This window comes from Chiloscyllium plagiosum, chromosome 11 (assembly GCF_004010195.1).
Source record: "Chiloscyllium plagiosum isolate BGI_BamShark_2017 chromosome 11, ASM401019v2, whole genome shotgun sequence".
Lineage (NCBI taxonomy): Eukaryota > Metazoa > Chordata > Chondrichthyes > Orectolobiformes > Hemiscylliidae > Chiloscyllium > Chiloscyllium plagiosum.
The window spans coordinates 89,873,336-89,880,933 of record NC_057720.1 but is presented as its reverse complement, the minus strand read 5'-3'; the positions used below and the strand labels follow the sequence as shown (position 1 = coordinate 89,880,933).

Below are 7,598 nucleotides of genomic sequence, written 5' to 3'. Positions count from 1 at the left end.
GTGTCCCAGAGGTGTTCTCTGAAGTGCTCCGCAAGTAGGCGGCCTGTCTCCCCAATATAGAGGAGGCATCATCGTGTGCAGAGGATGCAATAGATGATGTGTGTGGAGGTGCAGGTGAATCTGTGGCGGATATGGAAGTTTCCTTTGGGGCCTTGGAGGGAGGTGAGGGGGGAGTGGAGTTTACGGAATGCTGATAGGGGAGGGGAGGGAAATATATACCTGGTGGTGGGGTCCGTTTGGAGGTGGCGGAAATGACGCTCTGAAACGCTCCGCAAGTAGGTGGCCTGTCTCCCCAATATAGAGGAGGCCACATCGGGTGCAGAGGATGCAATAGATGATGTGTGTGGAGGTGCAGGTGAATCTGTGGCGGATATGGAAGTTTCCTTTGGGGCCTTGGAGGGAGGTGCTTTGGAGTTGGGGACCACATGTAGGGTGTCAAAGTTTGCATATGAGACTAAGAACAGTAGCAGGACAAAGTGTGCGGAGGACTGGGAAACTTTGCAGAGGAACATTGAGTGAGTGGGCAATTGTCTGGCGTATGGAATAGAATGTTCATAAATGTAAAGTCAGACTGTTTGGTTGGAGTAACATTAAAAAAAGAGATTAGAGGCAGCAAATTTGGAACTGAATTGAGAAGGAACCTCTGAACCTCAATGGAATTCATTGCCCAGGGAAGTAGTTGATGCTAGTTCAATAAACGTTTTTAAAGCTAAGGTAGCTTTTTTAAATAAACGAAATAATTAATTAAGAAATATGGTGAGAACGTGGGTAAATGGTTCTGCGTCCATGAAATGATCAGCCATGATATCATTGAATGGAAGAGCAGGCTCGAAGGGCTGGACGGCCTTCTCCTGTTCCTAGTTCTTATGTTATGCATTCCTCCCTCACTCGTGACTTGGAGATGCCGGTGTTGGATTAGGATGGACAAAATTAAAATTCGCAGAACACCAGGCTATAGTCTAACAGGTTTATTTGGAAGAACTAGCTTTACTGCTTCTTCATCAGGCGGTTGTATGATTTGTAACTTTTTCCCTCACTCTTGTAACTGACAAATAGCAACAAAAGCCACGAAGCTCTGTGCATGCTCCAGGCAACAATGGGCCCCGGGTGATTAATGTCAATTGCGGACCAATGGAAAGGCAGGGACAGAGCTGGAGGACATGGCGGAGCAGTTGTTCCTCCGACCAATCAGAGTGAATGAGGGGCGGGACTAGACTATTGCACGTGATCATCCTCGGAACGTGTGGCCGGAGAGCTGTCGGTAAGGAAAGAAATACACAGCAGGAAGCGGGAGGGAAATGGTGTTGGTATGGGCTGAGAGGTTTTACAAACATTTGGTGCAAAAATTTGAAACTTACAATCCCGTTTTTGCAGCAAACCGGAAAATGCCTCATCTCGCGATTGGTCCGACTAAGCGCCGCCATCTTTGGTCGGGGCAATGATTAACTGGGGGCACGTGCGCGGCTGCCAGCTTTGTAAGGGGCAAGGTTCAGAGGGGTGTATGTGCAACCCTCCGTAGCAGAGAATCATGGGGTAGGATTTACACAGAGCACATTCACAGCCAGAGAAATTGATGTTTTTTTTTCTGGATTTGTTTCGTCATTCATTTAAATGATTTGGATGTGAATTGAGGCGGTACAGTTAATAAGTTTGCTGGTGACACCAAAATTTGAGGTAATGTGGATAGTGATAAAGGTTATCTCAGAGTGCAATGGGATATTGATCAGATGGGCCAATGGGCTGAGTGGTGGCAGATAGGGTTTAATTTAGTTCAATGTGAGGTGCTGCATTTTAGAAAAGCAAATCAGAGCAGGACTCACACACTGAATTGTAAGGTCTTTGAGAGTCTTGCTGAACAAAGAGACCTTGGAGTGCAGGTTCATAGTTCCTTGAAAGTAGAGCCACAGGTAGATAGGATAGTGAAGAAGTTACTTAGTATGATTCCCTTTATTGGTCAGAGCATTGAGTAAAGGAGCTGGACAGGACATTGGTTAGGCCACTTTTGGAATATTGTTTACATTTCTGCTCTCCCTCCTATCAGAAGGAGACACTGAAATATGGAAGGTTTGAGAATAGATTTTCAAGGATTTTGCCAGAGTTGGAGGATTTGAGTTGCAGGGAGAGGCATAATAGGCTGGGGCATTTTCCCTGGAGTGTGATACACTGAGGTGTAGAGGTTTATAAAATCTTGAGGGGCATGGATAGCATAAATAGACAAGGTGTTTACCTTGGGTTGGTGGAGCCCAGAACTAGAGGATATAGGTTTAGGGTGAAAGGGGAAAATTCATAAGTGGCCCAAAGGGCAACTAAAATAGTAATATTTTAAAAGGCGTTTGAATAGGAAGGGTCGAGAGGGATGTCGGCCAACTGCTGGCAAATGGGAATAGATTAGGTTTGAATATCTGTTTGGCATAGACGGTTGGACTGAAGCGTCTGATTCGTTGCTAGTAATCTCTGACTGTGGGATCATAAAAGTGAACACTGTTCTGGTTCACCTCTGGTCTCCTTGATGTCCACTTGTTCGTTATCTAGATTCCTCAGTCTCTCGTGTGTATTTTTGCTCTGTTTAGTATTTTACTATTATGTTCACAGACCCTTTTGTAAATGAATTATCCACTGCTGCCTGTCTCGTGACTATATGCTGCTCATTATCAGTTTTTTTTTCCACAATATCTGACAGTCAAGAATTCTTTTTTCCAATAAGCGAGTGGATTTTCCTTCTATTTCTGAAAGTCAAATTCTGCACCATTTTCATTCCCTATAATTCATCTTGCACTCCCTGAAACATCGTGTTTATTTCTCCTTCCACAGATACCAGTGATCAATGACAAAGCCCTGGTGCCTGTGGAGACGGAATGTTTGACTCCCTTGAACTGCTGCAGTTTGTATGATGAAGGTGCTCCCACAACATGGTTGGGTAAGAGACATAACATATTATTCACTCAGCGATAGTGAAGAGTAGAAGATATCTATACAAATCAACATGTTTTTAATTTCACAAAAGTATTATTGAGTACTTTTGTCAAAAGGCCACAGATGGAGAATATTATCTCCGGTGATCAAAACCATTGCCAAATAAGCAGTTTTTCAGGAATGCCTTAAAGGAAGAAAGCAGATCGTAGAGGATTAGGGTGGGAATTCCAGACTGTTGCCTTGGAAGCTATAGAAACAGTCACACAGGTGAACTCAAAAATAAACAAATCGTTGTGAATCTGAACTAAAATTAGTTATTAAGATATGAAACAGTGTGTGGTGCAGAGAGATAGGAATGATTACAGCCAGGAATTAAATCAAAGGTGCGAAACTGAATTGTTGTTGCTTAAAAATGGGAGCCTTTTGGTGGATCAGCATGTTTTGGTATAAGTGAGCACTTGGGCAGTAGAGTTTTCAATATTCTTGAGATTATCAGTTGAATGTGGAATGCTGGATAGGAGTGGGGTTTCGATAATGAAATCTCGAGTTAACAAAATGAATGAATGAGAGTTTCTGCAAATGAGCTGAGACTGTGGTGAGGTCAGGTGATATCACTGAAATTGAAATGGTGGTCTTGGAGTGGGACTGGGATTTGAGATTTCAGACTGGGCTGTCACCCTCAAATCTGGAATTCAGCAGAGTTTCAGCAAATGAGCTGAGACTGTGGTGAGGTCAGGTGATATCACTGAAATTGAAATGGTGGTCTTGGAGTGGGACTGGGCTGTCACCCTCACGTCTGGAATTCAGCTGTTTGTCAGTTTGTGAATCAAGTCTGTAACAAGCTCAGGAGCTGAGTGGCCCTGGCAGAACTCAAACTGGGTGTCACTGAGCAGGTTATTGTTGAGCAGGTGCTTGAAAGCACAGTTGATGACACCTTCCATCACTTCACTGCTGAGCGAGTGTGGAATGATGGAGGGATATTGGCTGAGTTGGCTCTGCCCTGTGTTTTTGTGTTGAACATCCCTGGGCAATGTTCCACAATGTCAGTAGATGCCAGTGCTGGAGCAATTCTTGTCTTGGTGGGCAGAAAGTTCTGGAACACAGCCATCAGTCTTATTGCCACAATGTTGGCAGGGCCCATAGCCTTTACGCTATTTGTCCATTTCTTGATCTGATTTGAAATGAGTTTTCAACCAATTCGATTCACATCTGTGATGTCAGGGACCAATGGAGAAGGCTCATCCACTTGGCACTGCTGGCTGAAGATTGCTGCAAATGCTGTTGTCTTATCTGTTGCATGGATGATTGAGACCCCTCTGTTTGTAGGGATGACGATATCTGTGATGCTTCCTCCAGTGAGTTATTTAATTGTCCATTAGCATTCATGACTAGGTGTGGCATAACTGCAGAGGTCAGATCTGATCCATTGGTTGTGGGTTCACATTGTTCTGTTTGGTTTTGCTTGCACTGTTTGGCATGCAGGTTTGGTAGCTGCACCAGTTTGGCACCTCAATTTTAGGTATGACTGGTACTGCTCCCGGCCTGCCCTCCTGCATTCGCCATTCAACCAGGGTTGATCCCCTGGCTTGATGTTATTAGTTGAGTGGGGGATATATCAGGCCATGAGATTTCAGATTGGGCTGGAGTACAGTTCTGCTGCTGTTTTTGGCCCACAGTGAGGCAAAAGTTGCAGGGTCAAGAGGGCTGAGTTTGTGGTTGTATTTTCCAGTGCAGTGATAGATGTAATGTGGTCCATCCAGTTTCATTTCTTTGTTGAGATTGTGCAGTGATTAATGCAATGAGTGATTTGGTGGGCCACTGTCAGGAATGCAACTTTTAAAAACAAGCTTTGTGATTTATGTATGAAAGAAGAGAAACTATCATGGTATTCGAACAGATGAAAGACTCAACAGACAATCAAGGTATTTTTCAATGCATAATTTCAGTTCCATCACACTGTTAATTTTTACTATAAATTCTGTGACTTAGAATTGTGCCCTGCACAATCACCTGATGAAGGAGCAGTGCTCCGAAAGCTAGTGTGCTTCTAATTAAACCTGTTGGACTCTAACCTGGTGTTGTGTGATTCTTAACTTAGGATATTACAGCACTACTAACACGATTGCATGTAAACTGGTTCAGTACTGCTAATCAATACATTCGGAAGGATTTCCTCCAAGTTTGATGACACAATATTAGTCAAAACCGTCAACTTCAACCTGCAATGTTGCTCTTAACAAAAAACTTCAGGCTGACACAAAGCTCCCCACTGCAATGAGCTAACCAAGCCTGGCCCAGGAATTGGAACTGGGACATTTGTAGACTGTAATCTTAAAGGAAGTGAGCAAACACAATTCTGACAGATTAGTCCTCAAAGATGAGTAGCAAGTTTGAGACAAGGCCGGTGGTATGCCTTCTTGCATTTAGCTTAATTGCATTTCTTATTTACAGTAGTGCTTTGCAAAGTATAAAAAACTGTTTTTTTCCATGGTTGGGGAGTTTTATCCTAATTGGTCAAAGTTGCTGCCTTTCGCTCCCCAAGTCAAATCATAGGATCTATAACAAAACAATAAACTGCAAGTGCTGGAGATCTGAACCCCAGAAACAAAGTGCTGGAGAAACTCAGCAGTTCTGAGGGCATCGGTGAAGAGAAAAAAAATGTTACGTTTCAATTTCACTGACTCTTCGTCTGAATGGACAAAAGATCACTGGACTTGGAACTTAGAATGTTTGTTTTATTCCCCTCAGAGATGCTGCTGGACCTGCAGTTCTCCAGCACTGTGCTTTCTATATTGAACTTTATTTACAAAAAAAATCGGAAAACCACTAATCTGCAAAAGTGAAAGGTTCATTGTAAACATGAGCACAGTGTCGACACTTGCGTTACGAAAGCACGCCTCAGTTTAAAAAACAAAATTTACCTCAAAGTAACATTCCATCTCAAAACTAGCCAAGTTCCACCAGTAATAAAGCTCATCCACCCAATTACGCACTTCAGCACAACATCCTGCAGTGTTGCACACAGCCACCTTTACCAAAGAATGATCACATCACAAAATTGAAGGCCGAGAACATGTCTCTTTAAAGGAGCTGAAATCAATCTCAAGTTTTGGAGGGTTTTTTTTATCATACCTGATTAAACACTATCACAAAATTGAAGGCCGAGAACATGTCTCTTTAAAGGAGCTGAAAATCAATCTCTCAAGTTTTGGAGGGTTTTTTTTATCATACTTGATTAAACACTTAAATCTCAGAGCATATTTGCTTTTTAATACAAATGTGTGGGAAACATCCCACATCTTGCTAAAGGTTCACTTCGGTCTGATACATAGAACCAAAGGTCAAGCAAACATCACACTTTCCATTCACTTCTACAAAGGGCTGACATCACATTTCTTCAGGATTTAAAGAATTTTATAAATTGTTTGTAAAATCAATAGTCACATTAAAGACATGGATAATAAATGCCTTTGTATGCAATAAGAGTGAAGCCTGTGATAGCAGATTTAGCTTTGGAGGGCAGTTTGTGCACTTTCTAAATTCTTGGAGCACTTTGGGAGACTGCTCCCAGGCGGTGATAGTGAGCATATGTGGAATGCTCTGTTTAGATTTGGGAATCCTTGGGAGACAAATCTGTGGTTTCAATAGTACTTGGCTTGCGTTGGTGGTGTACAGTAAGGAATTCATAAAGTTATTTACGCATTGTTTTTGACTGCCTGAATGGTATTCAAACCTGCCAGGTTGCCTTCAATAGTGTAAATGCATCTATTGTAAATATTTGGAATATTTCTGAACTGCCCAGTGCTTGGGAAATTCAGGGGGGACAAAACATCACATGCAGTAATTTGAAATTAAGAATCCAAGAGGACTTGAATACTTCAGTGATTTATTCAAATAGTTAAATGGACTGCTCACATTTAAAATAACTCTTATCCATAAGAATGGATGGAATGACAAAACTGGGACCAAATTCCTAGCTGGGGAGTGTGAAATGTGCTTTGATAATGCCACCTGCATTTAACGACAATAATTTGGCAAGCTCAGAAATTTAAGAAAAAAAACAACACGAGCTGAATTGCTGCTCCAGTCAGGTCCCAAGCTCTATGAAAAAATTACAATGTTCAGGTTTATTGCATACAATCTGAAATACGTGTTTCTTATACAGATCCTGCAATTTTCCCCAATAAGCACAGTCCATCCAAGTGATGTTGCTAACTTTGGCCAACTCACTCATTTCCGAGCCTCTGTTGCCTGACGAGTGACCAGAGCAATTCTCCACATATGTGGTAACATTACCGATGACGATTTTTTCCTTCAGAATTGACTTCCATATATTCAGTGCCCAGAAAAGATAAAAAGCTTGTTACCTTTTAGAGAACAATGATTCCGTGGGAGTAAAATGCGAACCTTTTCTTGCTTAACAATCATGCTACCTAAATTTTAAAAATGAACACTTCTTAATAGTGCACTAGATCCTAACGAAATATTTTGTGCGAAACAAATCACATGATACATAGTTATTCAGATAACAAAACAAGTTTGGACGTTGAAGAACACAGAGGAAAAGGTAATGAAGTAATGTGAGTTTGATATACCTTGATCATCATTTCAGTGCATTCTCTGCATAAATCCTCCTTTTCCTCCCCGGAGTATTCAGGTTCTTGAATAATTGAGAGAATGAAGTC

The 7,598-nt window shown here is 41.9% G+C and overlaps 1 long non-coding RNA gene across 1 annotated transcript in view; it reads left to right on the top strand.

The window, feature by feature from the left end:
* Window positions 1-7,598, top strand: part of LOC122554805 — a 28,665-nt gene that overhangs the window by 5,504 nt on the left and 15,563 nt on the right. The window contains exon 2 of the long non-coding RNA XR_006313087.1: window positions 2,812-2,917. This is a non-coding gene — a long non-coding RNA (uncharacterized LOC122554805). The remainder of the gene's footprint in view (window positions 1-2,811; window positions 2,918-7,598) is intronic.